Below are 24,996 nucleotides of genomic sequence, written 5' to 3'. Positions count from 1 at the left end.
CACCTACTGGTGAACATCAAATGTACACTGAAGCAGAATTATCTTTCGCAAACATTGATGAAATTATCCAAGCAGTGGTGCAAGAATCCAAATTGAGTGAACCTATTTCTAATCCAGTTGATCACCCCGTTGATCAAATCCATCCAGAGGTTCCTATCTCTTTAGAAGCACCAGTTCAGCAAGATCTATCTGCTGAACAAGCTATTCCAACTGTTGTGCCAACTGATTCCCAAGATCACCCTCTAGAAGCACCAGTTTTGGCTTCATCAGATTCTATTATTCTTCTAGGCATCTCATCTGCTGATCAGAATCCACCTTCTCCACCTCCAGTTCCAGAAGAAGTTGCTGCAATCACTTCAGTTCAGAATGTTGCTGAAACAGTAGCAACTGATCAAGAGTTGATTATATTTGAACAAACTACAAGAGGACCGGAAACCTCTCATCAGTCTCCTCCTCCATCCTCATCAGATTTTGATCTTGTTCTCGAAGAAATTCAGAATATGCAGGATAGTATGAATCAGATGCTCTCAGCCATCTCAAAGATTCAGAATACGCAACTATCTCACACCTTAAAATTGGAAAACTCTCAACAGTTCAACTCCGAAAAGCTGAAGGCTATCCAAACTGCTGTCACTTCTCTCTCATTTGCAGTTGAAGAAATCCAGAAGAACAATGGGATAGCCTTGAGTCTCACTGCAACTCAAAATTCTATTAACAAACGAGTTGACAGTGTCGAGACACTTGTCTTCAGAAAGATATATTTGCTACAAGTCACAATGACCTCTGCTATCGAAAACATTTCCACCTCTGTCCCGCTTCTATCTACTGATGTTCGGAAATTATCTGTCAAGATGGAGCTGTTTGACAAAAAGGAGGAAGAGCTCAAAGAGATTTTAGATCAGCAGAAGAAATCTCAATAAGCAGCAGTCTTTCTTGTATTTGTGAAGAATATGAGTTTAGTTGTTCTACCTCTTATTTTATCTACTACGAGTTCAGTTATTTGATTTCCTTTTACTCTAGTTTTGTCAAAACACCATAAAGGGGGAAATTGTTGAAAACTTAATTCCGGTGTTTGACAAGAGATAAACCAACTGAACTAAGCAATTGAATCCAGCTAACTGATCGACGCAACTGTTTTATAACTGAACAGCTAGCTGCTCTTTCAGCTGAACATCTCTTCAGTCATTCTCATCAACTGACTCTTTACCAGCTGATTCCTCAGCTGTACACGTCATCAGTTGAAAACGACAACCGAAAAAAGTACAACTACCTGCAACTAGTAGTGGAACGCCGCATTTCAGAATGAGCAGTGTACGACTGTCAGAGAATATCGACGTGGAAATGAACGGTTAGAATATTCAAATATCCTTTAATGTTACCGTTGAGAGAGAAGCCTATAAATAATCGAAGATAGCACCCGAAGAAACAACGACTGATTTCAGCTATTACATTCTACTTGCTGTAACGCTGCAAAAATATCTACTCACATTCAGAAGTTAAAAGCTCACGTTTACTGGTTATATCAGTAGCATTCAAGGCTACATTCTTGAGCTTAAATAGCACTGTGTAATCTTTGATAAGTTTTTCTAATTTGTGCTAAGATCAGTTACCATCTGTAAAAGTGTTATATACTAAGAGTTTCAGTTGTGGCAAAGTGATAAGTCCAAACTGAAGTGGGTCATTGCAGTATCTTGTATTCGATCAAAGTCTTTTAGTAGATATCCTATCTTTTTGATAGAAGGGGTGACGTAGGAGTTATTCAAGTCTCCGAACATCCAGAAACAAATTGTGTTATCATTACTTCAGTCGTTACTTTTCAGTTAGATACTCTATCTTTCAGTCAGTTTATTTTCCGCAACTGTTTCATTCAGTTTAACTGATTGTCATTGACCGACGTGATACCTAGTATCAGTTTGTAACAAAACTGAACTCAAATTGTCGAAGTATTTTTAAATTTTGAGGAGTGTTTATTCAACCCCCCATTCTAAACACTCTTTATACGTTTAACCGATCCTTTCAGAGTCATTAATTTCACTAGGTTTGGATGGTTGCAGGCGATGCTGATTTTGAGGGAGGCGCTGACGCTTGAGTAGATCAGATCCGACAGTACACTCCCGAGAGACATTTATTTTCCGCACTTATTTAGCATTTAAAAGTTTTACAAAAATATCGTGAGGATTTTCTATTTAGAGATTTATGCTTTATTTTAAAGTTCAATTTTGGATTATTTTTAAATGTTGACGTATGATTTTGGCGGTTGACGATTTATGGAATTTGTATGCATTTACAATTATTGAAAAGATGTATGGGTTTTAATTAAAGGTTTCGAATTTTATTAAGAAAAAAAATTTAGTAGGATTATAAAGTTTAAAAGTAGTTGACGTTTCAATGAGCCTGTTTAAGAGTAATACAAGAAAACACAATTGGAGGCAGTGAAATGTATTCTTAAGTATTTGAGAGGTACTTAAAAATTCCTCTTTATGATTTGGGAAATTGGGTTTTGGCTTGCATGAATATGTTGATGCTAACGTGGAATGTAAATGATAGAAAGAGTACTACTGGATTTCTTTACACTATAGGTGGTATTATGGTTAGTTATGTTTCGAAATTTCAATAGATATTTCCACTTTCTATAGCTGGTGTTGAGCATGTTGCAACAACATAATCTAGTAAAGAAATTTTCTGATTGCAGCCTTTTCTGGAAGAGTTGGATCCCAAATATGAAAATATGTGTTCTATTATGACAATGAGTGTAATCCATTTAGAAAAGAATCTTGTTTATCATGTTAAGACAAAGCATATACATGTTTGTTATCACTTCATACAATCAATGTCATAGGGTGAAATTCCGCCTCTCAAGAAGATTGAAAGAAGTCATAATCTAGTTGATATGCTGAAGAAGACTGTGACAGTTGAGAAACTGAAGTTTTGTGTAACTACAGTTGGACTTCTACACTGAGGATTGAGAAGTCGCTACTGTTGTTGGTGGAAACGATCGTTGATGGTAGATTAGTATCCAATGGGAGATAATAAATTGATATGCCCAAAAATCCATCAACTTATAAATTGATACTTTCGGTTCCCAAAGTTACATGATCTTACAAATTAATGGAGAAATTAAATTAGATAATTTTCCAACTTGTATAATTATATATATTCGTACCCATAGTGCACGCAACAATGTGTTTTTTATTTAACGAAAACCAAAAAAGAAACAAAAATGAATGGTAAAATAAAAAAAATGCAAAAAATATTAAGTTTTTGTAAACAAATAGTCACCAATACATCATATCAACTTTATTATTTTACAAAAACAAGTGACATTTTCGTAAATAAAAATGCCAAAGGGCACAAATTGAGTGTTATTTTAGTAAATAAAAAAACATGACATCACTTAAAAAAAGGTCATATAAAAAGAATAATTTACTTAATAATTTTGTTTTGTTGAGAATTAAGTTAGGATTTAATTATAATTTCATCTCGAACTTCTCCAATTAATTAAAAAATCAGTTAGTTGAAGGACCTCAACTATAATAAGATAGTAAGATGCTGATTCTTACTCATTGTAATTTTATTCTTGTTCTATTATTCAGCAAGTCTCTATAACTAACATAAAGAGTCTTCTTGTTGAAAAGTATGTTTATATTTGAGAAGAAATGTCAATAAGAGTTTCAGCAGGCGATGTTAAGTCTTACTAAAGTGTGTGTTTACCGAAGCTATAAATATCAAAGTTTTTTTTAGTGAATATATTCTTGAAACATAAACAAAGGAGACATAGAAGATTTTTATCATTCGAACTTCCAAAAACAATCAATATATCGTATCATTACTGCTATCATTGTTTACAAAGTTCGGTAAGCTCATTCCGCATTACATATGTAATGCCCGATATTTTATGTGTTGTTAATCTAAAATGATTCGTTGAGTAATTGATGTGATTATAGACAAAACGGATCAGACCGGAGAAGCCGGAAAGAAGTTGAAATGTTGTGCGAGGAATGAGCCTCGCGCATATGCGCGACAGGGATCGGCGCACATGCGCGAGGGTAACCGCTGTGAAAAATGAACAAGGGCCTCGCGCATCTGCGCCGAGTGAGAGCGCGCATATGCGCGAACTGCTGTGCAGTTAACACGCCGAGACATATTGTCTCGCGCATATGCACCAAGTGATGTCGCGCATATGCGCGAGACGTGTATTGCAAAGAACAAGCCACGTTTTGTGAAACATGCATGATATATATATATATGTATATATATATATATATATATATATATACATATATATATATATATATCACAATCCTTATTTGTGATAATCAGAAAGAAAGGAAACCGAGGGGAAAAGCTCCAAGTTCCTTACGTGCGAGAATTTGAACGTTACGCAAAATCCGTCCGTCTGATTTTGAATCTGACTTCAGTACTGTGTTCCTATCGACGCAGGCTACAACTGGGCGTAAGTTTTGTTACGTTTTGACATGTTTTGAAATTATGATATTGTCAGAATCAGATATGATTCATATATTGTGTTTCTGGTATGTTAAACATCGTATAATCGAGACTGGATTGAAGAACGGATACCGTATAGAAATGTTATGATTTTCAGAATTGATTTGATATCAGATTTGTATCGTTATTGATTTTGAGTTGTGAGAATTGATATCTAATTGATATGGTATTGCTGGGTATATCGTTATTGTACAGTTATGCTGTTGAAACAGAATTTGATTCAGTTCTGATTATATCCAGTATTGATCTGAGTTTTATATTTATACGATACCTTCGATATTATCATTGCCAGATTGAGATTGACAGGCTTTGAATCCGAGATTTCGACAGAGTCAGATAGACAGAACGAAAGGTATAAATAAATGTTGATTCGTGATTGCACAACTCGAGTTAGATTTGATTTGATTTTCTCAAAATCACATACTGAATGATTATTGCATTTGATAATTGCAATGTTTGATATTGATATGCTTACTCAATTGATTTATAGCAAAGCATGAATTAGAGTTGGGCAGATCCGCCTAGTCGCTGGCAGAACCGCCATGGCAGAACCGCCAAGTCACTGGACTTTTGGATATATATTGATAGACTGAAGAGAAGACCGACTCTTATTGCAGATCTTCAACATAGACTGCCAAAGTGTGGGACTAAGAACGTACCATCATCTAGTTGGGGTAAAGTAGATGGGAGAACATTGCGTTCTTATTCAGATCGGGATCCCTAGATTAGAAATGAGTCGAGTCTGAGATGATGAGTCTAGAGTTTGATTTACAGTTTTATATTGATTCATGTCTTTCAGATTTGATTCATGTTATTGATATGTGTTTCATGCTTTTACATATGTTTATATGACTGCATGCTTATATTGTTTATACTGGGAATATAATTCTCACCGGAGTTATCTGGCTGTTGTTTTGTTTTTTATGTGTGCATGACAACAAGTGGGACAGGATCAGGGTCACGAAGAGATTGAGAGATTCAAGATTAGCGTGGAGATCCGAACTTAGGATAGAGTGATTTTTCAGTACTTGATGTAGTGGCTGAACTCTAGTTTGAATAAACATATGTTGTACATGATTTGTACTTTATGTTGAGATTTATATCAGATTGATTACTTTACGTTTCCGAATTGTATTTTTTTTAAAAAAAATTAGACCCAGACTAATCAAATGATCCTAATAATGATTAAAAGATGGATTAGGTTCGGGTCCCCACAACAGGTGGTATCAGAGCGATAGATCCTTGAGAATGAGATAGGATCTAGTGAGCGGGGTAGATTGAGTTTTCTTTCCTTGATTTTGATTGCTAGCATGATTTATTGCTTTGAAATACATGTTTACCTGGCTATCTGATTTGATTTAGTAACGTGTTTATTGAGAATGAATCAGAACCGATTCTTGATCAGCAGTAAGATGATCAGAGGAGGAATGAAACAGGTTTGTTATATTTGGTTACTAACCTTTTTGGTAATCAGATATTCATCCCCGAAGAATACCAGAACATGGTAGTACTTCGAATCCTCCAATGGATGTTACAGCGACACCGATGGAAACACTGTTGAAGAGGTTTCAGTCATTTAAACCGCCAACCCTGAAAGGAACAGTGACTTCTGTGGACTGTGAGAGATGGTTAGATGACATAGAAATGCTGTTTGATTCTTGGGATTACACAGATGAGTGGAGAGTGAAGCTGATAGGGCACCAGTTGCATGATGTTGCCAAGAAATGGTGGAGTACAACCAGGCGGGCCTTGGAGCATCGAGGTACGACTATTACCTGGAATGTTTTTAGAACTAAGTTTTATCGTAGATTCTTCCAAGTGTAGTACAGGAAAGATAAGGGGGCAGAATTTGCCAATCTGAGGCAAGGACAGTTGAATGTTGAAGAGTATGTGACCAAGTTTTCTACCTTGTTGAGATTGGCTCCACATGTGGCCGAGAATGAGGAAGCGATTGCTGATCAATTCATCAATGGTTTGAATCCCGAGATCTTTACATTGGTGAACACATGGCGACCGAATAACTTCACTGATGCCATGAACCAAGCCAAAGAAGCAGAAGCTGGTCTGATGAGGCAGAAAAGAGCTTCGTATGTTCCTCCAGCACCGAGGCCACAACAAACTCATTCCAGATTTGAGTGTGGTAGCAGAAATAGTGGAAAGAAAGATTTCTTGAAAGCCCGAGGAAAGCAGTTCAAGAAATCAGGGAGCAGTTCATCTAGCTCGGGTGGTTCTCGACAGAGCCAGAGCTATACTGGAGTGTACTGCAGAACTTGCGGAGGGAGACATCTGACCGAGCAATTCCATGGAGTGACTGGTAGTTGCAACATCTGCAAACAACATGGACACTTTGCTAGGTGTGTCCACAGAGAGGTTCCCAAAGATCTCAGGGAGCCGAATCATCTGGATCAGCGGCACAGACTAATAGACGATCTGCTGCTGTTCATTCGTTTCAGCCAGCCCCAGCTCAGTCATAGCAGAGGCCCGGAGGTAGCCAGACAGTGAGTAAGCCTCCTAGACAGCAGGCCAGAGTATTCGCTTTGACAGAGGAGCAGGCTCAGGAGGCACCAGATGATGTTGTTGCAGTAACTGTTTTATTTTTGGTTACCCTGCTTATGTATTGATTGATACCGGTGATTCTCATACATTTATTTCTGAGAAATTTGCATTGAGTCATGCATTGTCTATTGAGTCATTATCGTCTGTAGTGTCTGTCTCTTCTCCGTTGGGGACATGTTTAATATCAGTGAATTATGTAAAACATTGCATACTACAGTATGACTGGCATGAGATTGAGTTAGAGTGCATCGTACTTGGATTGTCTGATTTTGACTGTATTATCGGCATTGATATGTTGACCAAGTACAGAGCGACTGTTGTTTGTTTCCACAAGATTGTGAGATTCAGACCAAATATGGCTGATGAGTGGAAATTCTATGGTAAGGGTTCTAGATCTAGAATCCTTTGATATCCGTATTGTCTATGACTCGATTGTTACAGAAAGGAGCAGAAAGATTCCTTGTCTATTCAGTTGACTTACTGAAATCGAGTCCATCATTGGCAGACCTGCCAGTGGTGTGTGAGTTTGATGATGTCTTCCCAGACGAGATTCCGGGTTTGCCTCAGAATCGAGAGATCGATTTCAACATTGAATTGATGCCTAGTACAGTTCCGATTTCTAGAGCTCTGTACAGAATGGCACCAATTGAATTGAAAGAGTTGAAAGAACAGTTGGAGGATCTACTGGCCAATGGATACATTAGACCGGTTGTTTCTCCTTGGGGTGCTCCAGTATTATTTGTGAGAAAGAAAGATGGTTCTATGAGATTATGTATTGATTACCGGTAATTGAACAAGGCTAGGGTAAAGAACAAATACAATTTGCCTCGTATTGATGATTTATTTGATCAGTTGCAGGGTTCTTCTGTATATTCCAAGATCGATCTGAGATCTGGATATCATCAGCTGAGAGTCAGAGATTCTGATATCTCGAAGACAGCATTTAGAACCAGGTATGGACATTATGAGTTATTGTCATGTCATTTGGTTTGACTAATGCTCTAGCAGTATTTATGTGTCTGATGAACCGTATATTCCAAAGATATCTCGATGATTTCGTTATTATATTCATTGATGATATCTTGATTTATTCAAAGAATATGTATGAACCTGCCGAGCATTTGAGAATTGTTTTGAGAATTCTGAGGGTTGAGAAACTATATGCCAAACTGTCCAAATGTGAATTCTGGTTGAGACAGGTTGTATTTATAGGGCATATTTTATACGGAAACGGTATTTCTATTGATCTCAGTAAGGTTGAAGCCATGCTCAGTTGGCCGAGACCGACATCTGTGCCAGAGATACGCAGTTTTATGGGTTTGGCAGGATATTATCGGCGATTTATTAAAGATTTTTCGAGTATTGACAAACCGATTACTCAGTTGACTCAGAAGAATGCGCCATTTATTTGGTCAGAAGACTGTGAGTCTAGTTTTCTTGAGTTGAAGAAAAGAGTGACCAGTGCTCCGGTGTTGACTATTCCGTCAGGTACAGGTGATTTTGTTGTATATTGTGATGCTTCTCACAGAGGATTGGGATGCGTTCTGATGCAGCGAGGACATGTCATTGCTTATGCTTCAAGACAAATAAAGCCACACGAGACTCGCTATCCAATTCATGATCTTGAATTGGCAGCCATCGTCTTTGCACTGAAAATATGGCGACATTACCTCTATGGTGAGAAATTTGAAATTTATTCTGATCATAAGAGCTTGAAATATTTGTTTTCGCAGTCAGAATTTAATATGAGACAACGAAGATGGCTTGATCTGCTTAAAGACTTTGATTGTGAAATCAAATACTATCCGGGAAAGTCCAATGCAGCAGCTGACGCACTGAGTCGAAAGGTATGCTCTTTATCCTTATCGACGATCGGTGTTTCAAATTTTATAGAAGACTGCTGTTTTTCTGGGTTGGTATTTGAGACAGATTACAGACCGATGAGATTATATGTTGTTCAAGCTGAACCAGAGCTGATTTTGAGAATTAAAGCGGCTCAAAAAGTTGATTAGAATGTTCAGAATTCGATATCGATGGTTAGAGTAGGGCATCGATCTGAGTATCAGGTACGTGATAGTGTACTGTATGTGAATAATCGTCTTGTTGTGCCGAATGTTTCCGATTTGAAACGACAGATATTGTCAGAAGCGCACAGCAGTCGATTCAGTATTCATCTTTCTGGCAGGAAAATGTATAATGATTTGAAAAAATAGTTTTGGTGGAAACAGATGAAAGCTGATATTGCAGAATATGTTTCCAGATGTCTGAATTGCCAACAGGTGAAAGCGGAAAGAAAGAAACCAGGAGGATTATTACAGAGTTTATCGATTCTTGAATGGAAATGGGATCACATTTCCATGGACTTTGTGACGAAGCTACCAAGATCCTCCCGAGGTTGTGATGCGATTTGGGTCGTGATTGACAGATTGAACAAATCCGCATGGGTTCAGACCGTGATCCTCGGTTTAATTTGCACTTCTGGCAGAGTTTGCAGCAGGCTCTAGGTGCGAAGTTACATCTGAGTACCGCATATCATCCACAGACCGATGGACAGTCAGAGCGGACTATCCAGACATTGGAAGATATGCTTAGAGCTGTAGTGCTTGATTTTAGCACTAATTGGCAAGATTCCTTGCCACTTTGTGAATTCTCGTACAACAACAGCTATCAAACGAGTATTGAGATGGCTCCTTTCGAAGCGTTGTACTGTAAAAAAATGTAGATCCCCTCTGTACTGGGACGATATCTCTGAGGTCCCAGAGATTGGACTTGATATGATCAGAGATATGACTGAGAAAGTGAAGCTGATACAGAAAAGAATGAAGGCAGCTCAGGATAGACAAGCCAAATATGCCAATGTGCGGCGTAGACCATTGGTATTTGAGGCAGGAGACCGAGCGTTCTTAAATATTTCACCATTCAGAGGCGTTGTCAGATTTGGCAAGAAAGGGAAGTTGCCTCCGCGATATATTGGGCCGTACGAGATTCTGGAGAAGATAGGAGATTGTGCCTATCGACTCGCATTACCACCTTCTCTATTTGGGATACATGATGTCTTTCATGTATCGTTATTATTAAAATATCTCTCCGATGCTTCACATATTATTCAGCCAGACGAGGCCGAACTTGATGAGACATTGAGTTATTTTGAAAAGCCGATTCACATTCTTGATCGGAAGGAAAAACGGCTCAGAACGAAGACTATTCCACTTGTGAAAGTTCAGTGGAGTTGTCATGGCATTGATGAAGCTACTTGGGAGACTGAGTCTGATATGAGACAGAGGTTCTCAGCTTTATTTCCTTAATGTGAGTATTCTTATTTAGCTTCTATTCTCCATTCCTTATTATATCTGATTGATATTTAATTAATTACCTGTGATTTCGGGGACGAAATCGAATCTTAGGAGGGAAGAATTGTAATGCCCGAGATTTGATGTGTTGTTAATCTAAAATGATTCGTTGATTAATTGATGTGATTATAGACAGAACGGATCAGACCGGGGAAGACGGAAAGAAGTTGGAATGTTGTGTGAAGAATGAGCCTCGTGCATATGCGCGACTAGACTGGGCGCATATGCGCGGAATAGGCAGAACACCTCGCGCATATGCGTGACAGGGATCGGCGCACATGCGTGAGGGTACTCGAGAGTTGTGAAAAATGAACAAGGGCCTCGCGCATATGCGCCGAGTGAGAGCGTGCATATGCGCGAGCTGCTGTGCAGTTAACGCGCCGAGACATATTGTCTCGCGCAGATGCGCCAAGTGATGTCGCGCATATGCGCGAAACGTGTATTGCAAAGAACAAGCCAAGTTTTTTGAAACATGCATGATATATATATATCATATATATGTATATATATGTATATACATATATGTATATATATATATATGTATATACATATATACATATATAGATATATATATGATATATATATATATATATATAGATATATATATGTATATATATATATATCACAATCCTTATTTGTGATAATCAGAAAGAAAGAAACCGAGGGGAAAAGCTCCAAGTTCCTTACGTGCGAGAATTTGAACGTTACGCAAAATCCGTCCGTCTGATTTTGAATCTTACTTTAGTACTGTGTTCCTATCGACGCAGGCTACAACTAGACGTAAGTTTTGTTACGTTTTGACATGTTTTGAAATTATGATATTGTCAGAATCGGATATGATTCATATATGGTGTTTCTGGTATGTTAAACATCGTATAATCGAGACTGGATTGAAGAACGGATACCGTATAGAGTTGTTATGATTTTCAGAATTGATTTGATATCAGATTTGTATCGTTATTGATTTTGAGTTGTGAGAATTGATATCTGATTGAGATTGACAGGCTTTGAATCCGAGATTTTGACAGAGTCAGATAGACAGAACGAAAGGTATAAATAAATGTTGATTCGAGATTGCACAACTTGAGTTTGATTTGACTTGAGTTTCCCAAAATTACATACTGAATGATTATTGCATTTGATATTTGCAATGTTTGATATTGATATGCTTATGCTATTGATTTATAGCAAAGCATGAATTAGAGTTGGGCAGATCCGCCTAGTAGTTGGCAGAACCGCCAAGTCACTGGACTTTTGGATATATATTGATGGACTGAAGAGAAGACCGACTCCTATTGCAGATCTTCAACATAGACCGTCAAAGTCTGGGACTAAGAACGTACCACCATCTAGCTGGGTTAAAGTAGATGGGAGAACGTTGCGTTAATCATTTTACTTAATCATGATTTCTTTACCAGATCAGTATACAAGACATTGTTCAAATTTTCAAAAATTGATCCAAGATGAGAATGATGGGATAACTGACATTCTTTATTGGATTAAAATTCAGACAATTGAATACTGGTATCTTTATTAATTAGGCTAAGCAAACAAATGAGCTACTAAAAACATTTGGTGTAGAGATATTGATAGGTCTAGAAATTTGAACGAATTTAATTATTTTTTTAATGCATGGTTATGACATGATTTCATGTTTTTATGGCATGGTTGACTATATTGCATTTAATTGGGTTTCTAGAAGTATTTCACGCTCGAACGAAGAACGGAGACTAGAGACTATAAGGAAATGTTTTATTAAATAATTATTTTTAGTTATTTAACATAGGGTGCATTTATTATGTAATTTTCAAAAATGGGCATTTCTAAGATATTTTTTTATACGATGAACCATATTTTTAAACGGTAGACGATTTTTAATTAAGCGGAGGACTTCTTGAGGGTTTGGGTAATATTTTCAAAAATTTGCATAAAAAAATATTTTACCTGTGTGTAATTGGGCCTAATGGGCTTGTTTTTTTTGGTTTTTTGGACTTAGACCTCTACACATTAATATTTTAAACCTAGGCCCATTATCCTAATTAATTGTTAACCAATTTTTCAATCCCAAAATCATACCATCACCCCTCCACTTGGCCGCCCATCTTCTCCTCAAGAAACTAGGGCTCATTCGGTTTTGGTAAAGAAAAACGCAGCCAAGGTCTTCCACGTCCCTCCAGTGTACGTCCCTCGCTCCGTTGGTTGTCTTTTGCGTGCAATTCTTCGTCAAGGCACGCCCGATTCATTTATTTTCTCATCGATCACATCATAATATGAATTTTGATTGTATTTGCATGTTGAAATATAAATCTACTGATATGATTGGAATATACATGGATTTTACATGAATTTCTTTTGAAAAACATGCATATTGATCACGTTTTTTTGATGGCTTGAAGGGGGCTGCCAGGGCTGATGGTTAGGATCATGAATCACATGGAGATGATGTTTAAGTGCTTGAATTATATTTGGAGCAAGTGTTTTAGGTAGTTGATCGATTCCATCGTTGTGGCTCGGTTTGGTTAGTTCGGGTGGTTCACGTGTATTCGAGAGCATGAGGCTGAGGGCCATGGCTAGGGCAGTTTAGGATGTTTTTGTTGTGGTCTAGGATAGATAGGTTGAAGAATGGTCCGGGCCGAGTGAGCGTAGGACGGTCTGGCTTCGGCTCTTGTAGCGCCGCAGCAGTGGTGCACGATGCCTAGGTGCCTACCAAGCGCCGAAGCGCTACATAGCCAGCGCCTAGGCACTAGAACAATGCATGTGTTTTAGAGATTTTAGTAGACATGATGCATTTTGGGTGTCGATATGTCAATATTTCCAAGGTCATTTATGGTTTAATTGGGTCATACACAGTTTGGTTAGGAGTCTCTGATCTATGGTTAAGTTTCGGGTTGATTAGTCTTAAAATCGGAACTCTGCTCTAAGTTTTAAACAAATTATAGAAGTTAAAGCATGTGCATGAGTTTAAGTCTAAGAAATTATTAAAAATGTGTTTTTAAGGCGTTTGATAAGTTTGAATGAGAAATTGTCATGTTGCACCGAGTTAGGTTAGCAGTCCTGGCAGTGCTCTGACAATTGTTGTTGCATATTTAAAATGTATATATTTATTAAACATGGATTTTTATGTTAATGATGGAAAACGCGTTGAATTCCTGGTTTTAAGGAAATGTATGTAAATGCATGAATTTTAAAATTGATTAATATGATGACATGTTTTGAATGAGGTGAGTTTGTTGTAACTAATACGAACATGAACACGATGTAAGGCCAAGACTCAGTGGACGGGTAATACTGTCGCTAATGTACCCGCCGCCGGGTACCGCAGTTATACGTAATGGATTCATCGACCTCTAGATGGTACTAAAGTCAAAACTAATGATCTGAATTCAATAAAGAAATGAAAACATATATGATGATACGATATGACATGATTTGATATGAAAAGGTGTCACGCCCGAAGACCAAAGCATCGGTGACATCCGGCATTGTTTATCAATTACTTGAAAACAATAAGCCTCGTATCGAAAAGCCAAATAAACCAGTATTTTTCATAAATAAAATATTGTCTTTACAATGACAATATAACAAAAATTACATCAGATTTTTCGGAAGCTTGAACAAAAGAAAAGGTAAAAATCTCGATTCTTGATCTTGTCGATCGATCACCATCCTCAAAAAGCTTCTTGTTCCTCCTCATTTAGTTGTTCTTCATTCTTAACTGAAATTTGTAAGGGGTGATTGTTTTGGGAACACACTCAGCAAGTGGAGGTCGATTGATCTCCCAAGATACATATAGAACTTAATCTTTAAAGCATTTCTTTAACAAACTTTCAAAATTAATTACTTTTGACTTATCATAACAAAACCGAATCAAATATTAGACAAAGATTATCAGACGATTCAGAGCAATTCAGAAGCAAACCAAAAAAAACACACAACACTGTTACTCATCTCATTTATATGGTCAAATTGTCCCCAATATGTTAGTCCTCTAAGGGGTGAGGCCAGAACACGATTTTACACTCACCGATGGGGCTAGACAGAACACGATTTTATAACCACCGATAGGGGCCAGAACACGGTTTTAGACCCACCGATGGGGTCTAGGACAGAATTACAATTATCGTTCCATTTCAAATCGATTTTGTAACATCCGTAAAACCAGCCTACGTAAACCACATTCATGCAAAATTATTTTAATTGCTTAATTGTTTTATTTAATTATTTTTAAAATGCTAGCATGATATTTATTATATGATTAAATGATAATATGACATGATTACACGAAATTAAGGATTTTACCCGAATATTCGATAATAGGCACGGAAAAAGAGACCAGGGACGACCAAGACAAGAATATGTATTGTTATTTAATTAATGGCAAGGCTTCCTAATATGATTTAAAAATGATTTAATTTTCCTAAAAATGTTGGAGTTCGAATTATTTTACGAGTCGAGCTCGATTTTTCCCGAGAAATCGGTTTTGGGCAAATAAGGAGTTTTAAAAGATCAAAAATATTATTTTATGGAAACTAATTTTATAAAATTTTATTAATTAATTAATTAAGTTTTATTGGGCCCAATTTTATGATTTAAAGAAGGCCAAATTACCCTTAAGCTTTCAAGTCCAAGACCAAAGCCCGTTAATATATTAATTAAATTATAAATGAGTGTATTAGGTCTTCAAAACCTCACAATACACCTACAATCAGCCGATATTCACCCTCACACACTTCAATAATTTCGAAAATTTGGAGGAAAAGAAAAGCTTGTGTTCTTCGTCGTCCGTTCATCCTTCCTCGCCGATGATTGAAAATTGGAGCATTATAAACGCAATGGCATGTTTCCTAAACTCTTTTAAACATCATAAAAATCATACTATGCACGATTTAATTGTTTATGTACGAAAAAGTAGGTGTTTGAATATTTTTACGGTGGAACGTTTATGTTCAAAAATATGTCGTTTTTACGCTTGTTGTGAAAAAAATTTTGAACCCAACGAACACGCTGCCAATACATGATAAAATATGAATGAAATATAGTCAAAACATGATAAATTTTAAGGGGAATCTAGGCTGGAGCCGTAGGTTAAGGGAGAAGAAGGAACCGTGAGTTGTTTGGTTGGTAAATATTCAAGAGGTTCTGTTCTTATGCATGGGCACTTGGGGCTCGACCAGGTCTAGAGGTTGGGTCCTAAGGGTCATGGTTAGGTCTTAGGAGGGCTAGGGCTTGAGTCATGGGCTGTGGAAGAGTCCACGTGAAGTGGGACTCTCCCCCATGCGTTGTGCGATGGAAGTTCAACAGAAGGGGTGAGGGACTCACGGTTCAGGGTGGGCTTTGGCTAGGTAGTCCAATACGGGCTAGGGATGATGGGTCAGGGCTAGGATGGGGCTTGGTGCACCCATGGATCGTGGTGGCTCGAGGGAGACGAGGGCCGAGACCTTAGGAACAAGGGAAAGCTCGCGTGATCTGGTGAGGTAGACAGCAGCCAAGGGGGCGCGTTGCAGGGGCTTGGGCAAGCTAGGTAGGTCCATCATGGTCCTATAGTGTTGGGCAAGTGTTGGTCCAGGGGCTGGAGTGGGTGGGCTGGACGCTGGTTCGAGAGGGCGTGAAGAAGCACAAGACGCGCAGCTTGTGTCTTCTGAATTCAAGGCTTCGTGCATGAGTTCCAGGGGTTGGGCTGGTCTGGGCTGGGTCTGGGCATGGTCCAGGGATGGTTAGTGTCACGAGTGGTCGATGGTTAACCGCCGGGAAGTGTCCTAGTTGGGTTAGGAGTCCTAGAAGTGCAAGGAGGCTCACACACACACATGCAGAATTTGGTCTATTGTCCAGGTGAGTTTGAGCAACTTAGGGGCGGGTTCCTTGGGGTGGGCTTGGTCAGGAGGGTGCCTAGGTGGGTTGACTAGGGTTTGGCTTGAGGTGGCTCGAGCGTGGCTCGAGTAAATTGGGAGATGGCTCGGTGTGTTCGAGTGAGGGTCATTATTTCGAAAATTAGAAGGTAAGTTTGAACCATGGGTCCACGGGTTTGGTTCATGGCTCAAAAAGGTAGAATAAAAATAAAAATATTACTTTTAAAATATGGGATCAAAATAATAAGTTTTGGAATTATCCGGGATTTAATCGCCTCACGAAACTTTATTTAAAGAATTAATTGAAAATAAAATTATGAAAAATTATATCTAAACTTAAATAATTATTTAAGGTAATACCATGTCATTAAATGTGAGAAAAAGATAAATTCAAGAAACGTCCAGGGGCAAAACGGTAATTTTACGCTTAAGAAAATACGTAAACGCTTGGCAGCATCCCAAAGGATCATAATGCATGTTAAATGTTATTTTATTATTTAACATGATGATTTTGAAGAGAATATATTATTTTACGATTTATTTGTAAAGCTGTGCAATTTTTACTTTAAAAAATGCTATATTTGGAAGTTATGATATTTCATGATTTTTAAAGAAAATGAAAAATAATTTGAGGGATGTGAATTGACTGTGACATATGATATATGATTTGTGAAGGATCCGTTTATGTGAGGACGGTGAATTTATAATTTTGTGGAGATGTCGTGAGGGGAAAAGGCCTAGAGGGAGCCCATTTTCGGGAGAAGGCCTCAGAGGGAGCCGATGTTTGGGAAAAGGCCCCTGAAGGAGCCCCGACGATTGTATTTTCATGGTGGAGCCTAGTGCACAGATCCATGAGCCATGTGGAGTTGAAGACTGATCAGTCGACCGAAGGATAAAAGCTATTCACTTTCGAGGATCAAACTTCACCCAAAATGATATATGATTGAAAGCTTATGATTAATGATTTTATTAGAGATATTTATTATGCTTTATTTTATAGTTAGTTGATCTTTGCGGATGTCGATTTAGGAGTTTTTGTTAGTTGATGATTTAGGATTTATTTTATGCACTTGAGATTTTACATGTTAAATTATTATGATTATTTATTATGTTATGGTATTTTATTTAGTTTAGTATTTTAGAATTTATAATTTATGATTAGGAAAAAAAAATCGAGGTCATTTCATATTTGTAACAGTGTATCACAGAATTCAGATTTATCAATCAGAACTTATCAGATTTTTGAACGAATACATAGTAATCAAAGAACAAACCAGAAAGAACGTACCATCGATCAAATTTTAAATAGGAAAGACTGAAAATTTTGAAAATAAGGACACACACACATGCATGTCATGATATATATATATATATATTTTAAAGTTTAAAATTACAAACAAATACGTAACAAAAACCCACTTACCGAAATCCGTAGGTATGCTTCGAAATTTGCAGATTCTTGAACGAGTTTCTTCCGAAGTTTGGACAGTACTTCAGCATGTTGCTTGAGCAATTTATACCGTCAATCCAGCAGCACCTCGACATATTTGCTTGAGTACTCGAACTGCACGAAGTTGGTTCTTCTTTCTCCCTTGCCTTGGCCGAATTTTGGTTGATTTATGGAGGGGAGTAGCCGAAATTTTGTATGGATTTTTGTTGTGTTTTTCCTTCAACTTTTGAGTGCTATTATAGAGGAAAACTTTGTCCCTTAATCTCCCCCATGGCCACCCCTTGCTCCCCAAGAAATGAATTGAATGTAGTCAAGGCTATCTCAAGCACCAAAGGTCACATAGATTTTCTAAAGGGTCATTTCTTGCATAGTTAATTTGTCCAATCCCTTAGCTCCTCCTTCAGCTCCCTTTTTGATCATTTAAGGACAAGCATGGTTGAGCTTCATTGAGCTGAAAGATTGAGTCCTTGAGCTGGGGGTTTACTTATCCGATGACGATTCTTCGATTGATGCGATTTTCTATAGCATAGTTTCCCGTTGAGCTAATCCCCGAGCTTTGGAGCTACTTCCTCAAGTTAAGTTAGCTGAAAATTTAAGTTAATATTTGAGTTTTATAGTTAGAATGAAAGTTTTGAGCTTAGTTTAAGCTTAGTTTTGAGTTTTTTTTTCTTACATGATTTGCTTTGGAAATTCCGGGTTCCTACATCCCACCCTCCTTAATGAATGTTTCGTCCTCGAAACTTGGATCAGCTCGATCTTTTGAATAGATGAGGATGTTGTGTGCGCATCTTCTATTCTATTTCCAAGGTTGTTTCCCATTCAATATGATTTGACCACTGTACTTTGACATATGGGATTGTTCGGTGTCTCAACAATTGCTCTTTTGTGTCCACTATTCGAATAGAGACCTCTTCATATTTCAGCTCTTCGTTTAGGTGTCCTTTGATCATCAGCGATGCAACTTTGAGAACATGACTCGGGTCTGGGACATATTTCCTCAGTTGTGAGATGTGTAAAACTTTATGAATTCTGAACATATCTGGTGGCAAAGACAATCAGTAGGCTAGAGTTCCCACTTTTTCCAGTATCTTGAACAGTCCTACATACCTCGGATTCAGCTTTCCGGATTTACTGAACTGAACCACTCCTTCATGTGAGAGACTTTAACATACGCCTTTTCACTGATCTCTAACTCCAACGGTCTTTTCTTTAAATCTGCCTAGCTCTTTTGTCTATCCTGAGCTGTCTTGAGTCTTTCTCTGATTATGGAGACCTTTTCAATGGTTACCTGAACAAGCTCAGGTCCAATGATAGCTTTTTCTCCAACTTCATCCTAGTACAGAGGTGATATACAATTTCGACCATACAGTGCTTCATACGGAGCCATTTCAATACTATTGTGATAGCTATTATTGTAAGCGAATTATATTAAAGGTAACTGTTCGCTCCAATTTCATTGAAAATCCAGAGCACGTGCCCTCAACATGTCCTCAAGGGTTTGAAATGTTCTTTCAGTTTGGCCATCAGCCTGGGGACGATAGGCCGTGCTGAGGGTGACTTTCGTCGCCATAGCCTTTTGAAAACTTTTCGAAAATCGTGATACGAATCTTGTATCTCTGTCAGATAGTATGCTTGCCGGAACTCCGTGTAATCTCACTATATTGTCCATGTACTGGGTGGCTAATTTTTCCAAGTTGTAATTCATTCAAACTGATAAGAAATGTTATGATTTGGTTAATCTGTCATTGATTACCAAGATCCCATCGTGACCTTTCCTTGATTTCAGTAGCCTTACTACGAAATACATAGAGATGTGTTCCCACTTCCACTTAGGTATCTCTAATGGTTTTAGATGTCCTCCCGGCCATTGGTGTTCTGCCTTGACTTGTTGACAGGTTAAGAACTTGGAAAATAAGACAGCTACATCTTTCTTCATTCCATTCCACCAGTGATTTCTTTTCAGATCTCGGTACATCTTGGTGCTTCCCGGATGAACCGAAAATTTATATTTATGTGCCTTGTCCATTCCTATTGATTTCTGGCACACACAACCGTCCTTTCATCCATAGGACACCATTTCTATCAGCCTAGAATTCTTCGGCCTTTCCTTCTTGAATTTGTTCCTTAAATTTTGTGATAGAGGGATCTTGGTTTTGTTTCAATTTGATTGCTTCTGTAAGTCAATCAAACTACAATCGCCAAATTTAACTACTTGAACTTTGACTATCTCAACGGGAACACAGAATACGATACTTGTGTGACCCTCAATAGTTCAGGGATACATCTAGTTGTGGGGTCACATTTTCATGTGATTCAAAATAACATTTATTCTTATTCGAGCTTACCCTAATTAGCATCATTGTTTTCATCAACACCGTGATCTGGAATGTCAGAAATCATTTCTGATTGCACATATCAGATCATCATAAGAGCGTCTAGCAGCATCGCCCCATGATCCCCATGGTCTCGTTGATAGTGCCTGCAAGAACCTTATGTTATGATTAGCGTAAAGTACAATCCCTTCAACTCATATATCCCAATAGAATCTGCAACCATTTTTATATCGAGACTTGCATATGAATTCGATAACGATGTGATGTAACTTTGCATAATGATGGTGACATGGTATGTGAAATTGAGAAAACACCTTTCCAAAATACACATGTTTTACTCTGACCAGAGATTTCTTGCACTATTAACGAATCAGATCGCATAGTATATCTTCACCCATAGGCAAACGGTGAATTCCTGACTACAATGAATTTGCTCTTACGTATTTCAAAACACACCGAACATGTCCACCTGATGACCCTCAATGGAGTTTGTAAACGGATAAAAGTGCATGCTAGTACTAGAGTTTCTACATTGTCCAGATTCAAAGGAATAATGGTGTATAACTATAAATGCGGATTATTACACACAATAAGTGATAACCACTAAGACAGTTCGAGGGAGGGTTATTCATTGAATCATCAAATGAAACACGACGTTTACTAATGAAACACGACGTTTACATTACGTATGCTAGTCTCAAACTCAAGTGACCTTTTTCGTAATTTTAGGTTGCTGATTCGAGTAGGAACCTGTTTTGATTATATGGTACACTTTCTAATGAGTTTCAAGATTTTACGTTGAGAGGCAGACCTAATGGTACCTATTATATATACAAGAATTTTATTTATACAGCATGCATGAGTATACAGATAAAATACATGCTAGAATTTGATACAACTATAAAATATTATTAAAGTAAAGATTGTTTTTACATTAGAGTCAATAAATCCCAAACCACAATTTGGCTAACTGGACACCTACTCTAATAGATAATGATTTTATCATTCAGTTCCTTCTCCTACCTATAAATGCATCATTCAACCTCAATAGAAAACACACCAAAAAGCTCTTTATAAGCAGCCACATTTTGAGAAAGAGGAGACAATATTTTGGAGCAAAATAATTATGTGCAAGCTTATGTCTTTCCAGAAAGTAATTCAAGAAATATTCTTCAACTTTTGAAGCTCTGTAGCATCAACTCTAGGCAGGATTGTGTCCATTTTTTGGACCAGTGGCACATTTTCGAGCTTTCTAACAACTGGCCTTCATGTTTTTATTCTAGAACGGTAAGTTGAATTTTTGTTTTTAACAAATAATAAGCATGTTTTAAATTGATTGATCAAGATATAACCCATTTTAATCTTGTTAAGTTACCTTATGTTGTTGATTTAATATATTTTATGTTTGTGACAAGCATCTTCATAAGTTTAAAAACAGTGTTCGAATTTGAAGTGATAAAGGAATTTTTGAAATATGATAAAATTTGACATGATATGATCTTGATGTGGTAGGTTATAATAACTGATATACGACATCGTTGCTTAGAAGATTAACAATTAAGGACTAATCAGTAAACTATAAAAAAAATAAGATGAATTCCAGTGTCATTCGTATATGTATATGCTTATGTTCTATTCTGCCATGATTCCTGAATTTCAAATAATTTGGCTTAATTTATGTTACAAAAATTATGCTTTCTTTTAAAATTTATATATATATGTGTGTGTGTGTGTGTGTGTGTTATGTTGTTTCAGTGATCTAATTGGTGAGTATGATGAGTATTTCACAAAATTCTTACCCATTACATTCCATTCCAGATGAAAACAAGGGGAAAATCGAAGAGCACGAGAAATTTTTGAGCAGGTGATGAAGTTATGTTCCAACAAGGCCATATTTATCATTTTATTTTTCAAGTTCTATGCTACAGCATTCTTTTGATTTCTGTCACATTTTAAAGACAATGGTTGATCATGGAATAGACTTGTTTATGGATCTATACTATGAGACTTGTTGTTTGAATGTACAATTTGTTGGATCCGGTTTTCTACACGCCCAAACGCAGCGGAAGATTTAAAATTTTTATTTTATTTTGAAAAACAAAATAATATTGTTTTAGGCGCTCGTATGATTTATCAAAACATACATAGGATGTTAGAAATCGTTATACCTTTGGTGAATTAATCACTGGACACCAACCGATCCGGTATAACAGATCTGGCTCTTGATGAATCCCTACGAACTTTCTTCAAGAAATCCTCCTATCAAGTCCACGACTAGATAGTATGTTCCTCTTCCAATTTGCACTAGAAAATATGGAAGATATTTGCGTAGGAGAGAAAATAATTGAGAGAGACGGCACAATATTTTTTTTTTCTTAAAAGTGGTGGCCGATTTTTCTTGTTTTAGTGGAGGCTCACGTGAATGGGTGTTGTGGTGGCTAGGTTTAGAGCTTTGCATTTATTATTTATAATAAAATAATAACCTAATTACATAATTAACATTAATGGGCTTGATTTAATTAATTGGGCTAGTCCAACTAGTTTAATTAATTTAATCAAAGCCCATTAAAACTTTAATTATTTAATATGTTGGACTTGTACCCCTACAAGCCCATTAAACATATTATCCACCAATTTTAATTTATTAATTAATCAACTCAACTTTTGAGCTTAATAAATTAAATACATTATAAATTCAACATTTGAATTTATTATTTAAATTATAAATTCAACTACTTGAATTTACATCACCTCCAAAATTTAATATTTAATAAACCCAACATTTGAGTTTAATAAATTAAATTCTCAAATTTTATAAATTCAACTCTTTGAATTTATTCTCTCAAAATTTAATTATCATAAATTCAACTCCTTGAATTTACTATATAATATAAATTCAACTTTTGAATTTATTCTCTCAACGGGAACAAACAATCCAGTACTTGTGTGACCCTCAATGGTTCAGGGATACAGCTAGCTGTGGGTTCACAACTCTTTGTGATTCAGGACAGAATCCTTTATTCGGGCTTACCCTAGTTAGCCCCATTCTTTCTATCAACACCTTGATCAAGAATGTCAGAACTCATTTCTGATAGCACCCATCGGATCATAGTAAGAGCGTCTAGTAGCATCGCCCCATGATCCCCTAGGTATCACTGATAGTGCCTGCAAGAACCAGTCGATTATGATTAACGTACAGTACGGTCCCTTCATCTCATATATCCCGATCGAATCTGCAACCATTGGTTCATCGAGGGTTGCATATTAATTCGATAACTATGTGATAACTATAATAATGGCATCGCGTGTACTATTTGGAGAACTCCTTCTCCAACGTACATCTCGTACTCTGGCCAGAGATTCCATGCACTATTATTTCATTAGATCACATAGGATATCCACACCCGTAGGTGAGCGGTGAATCCCCGACTACAATGCACTGGCTCCTATATGTGTCGCAACTGTACCCAACCTCGCCACCTGATGACTCTCCTGGAGCCGGTAAACGAGTCAAAGCACAGCCCTAGCATATAGAGCCTCAGTGTTGTCCCGGGTCGTAAGGACTAATGTTGTACAATCATAACCACGGACTTATCCTCTCGATGAATGATAACCACTTGGAAAGTCCGAGGGAGGGTTGTTCGGTATAATCATCCTATGACTACCCATCTGCATGTTTGGACATCTCTATGCCCTTACTAAGAAACGTAGTACACAACATCACAGATGCTAGTCTCAAGCTCAAGCGACCTTTATCCATGTTTTAGGCGGCTGAATCGACTAGGAACGAATTTAGATCATACAGTATTTACAAACGAGTTTCAACATCGAATTACGATTCATTTGTATTAAAGTATAATCAAGGTCTTTATCTATGTTTGATAACATGTGTATACAGATAAAGAATTAACAAACCATGAAATAATGAATTATATTAAAATAAAGATTGTTTATTACACTTGAGTCAATAAAATCCCTAGTCAACAGTTGACTTGTAGGGCATCTACTCTAACAATCTCCCACTTGCCCTAGAGCCAACTACCCATAAACTTTAATCCCATTGCTTCGCGATGCTTCTCAAACAATGGTCCTGGCAAGGGCTTAGTAAGTGGATCGGCAACGTTATCTGCAGAGGGGACTCTTTCGACTGATATGTCTCCCCTTCCCACAATCTCCCGGATGATGTGGAATTTCCTCAGTACATGTTTGGATCGCTGATGAGACCTTGGTTCCTTTGCTTGCGCAACGGCACCAGTGTTGTCGCATTACACCGGGACTGGATCAACTCCATTAGGAATAACGCCCAACTCTTGGACAAAATTCCTCATCCAAACTGCCTCTTTCGCTGCAGCAGATGCAGCAATGTACTCAGCTTCAGTGGTGGAATCCGCAACGGTGTCTTGCTTGGAACTTTTCCAAGAGACAGCCGCACCATTAAGCATGAATACAAAACCAGAGGTCGATTTTGAATCATCTACATCACATTGGAAGCTAGAATCAGTGTAGCCTTCCAATTTTAATTCTTCACCCCCATAGACCATGAACAAGTTCTTAGTCCTTCTCAAGTACTTAAGAATATCTTTCACGGCCTTCCAATGCATTGGACCAGGGTTCGCCTGATATCTGCTTGTAACACTCAAAGAGTAAGCAACATCAGGACGTGTCGATATCATACCATACATGATACTACCAATGGCTGACACATATGGAATACGTGTCATCATCTCTATCTCTTCATCAGTTTTGGGACACATAGCTTTAGATAGAGTAATACCATGACACATTGGTAAGTATCCTCTCTTGGACTCTTCCATAGAGAATCGTTTTATAATGGTATCGATATATGTGGCTTGGGTGAGCCCCAACATCCTTTTTGATCTATCTCTATATATTTGTATTCCTAATACATAGGATGCTTCACCCATGTCCTTCATGGAGAATTTACTGGCTAACCA

This window comes from Primulina eburnea, chromosome 1 (assembly GCF_022965805.1).
Source record: "Primulina eburnea isolate SZY01 chromosome 1, ASM2296580v1, whole genome shotgun sequence".
NCBI lineage: Eukaryota > Viridiplantae > Streptophyta > Magnoliopsida > Lamiales > Gesneriaceae > Primulina > Primulina eburnea.
Note: the sequence above shows the minus strand (reverse complement) of the source record.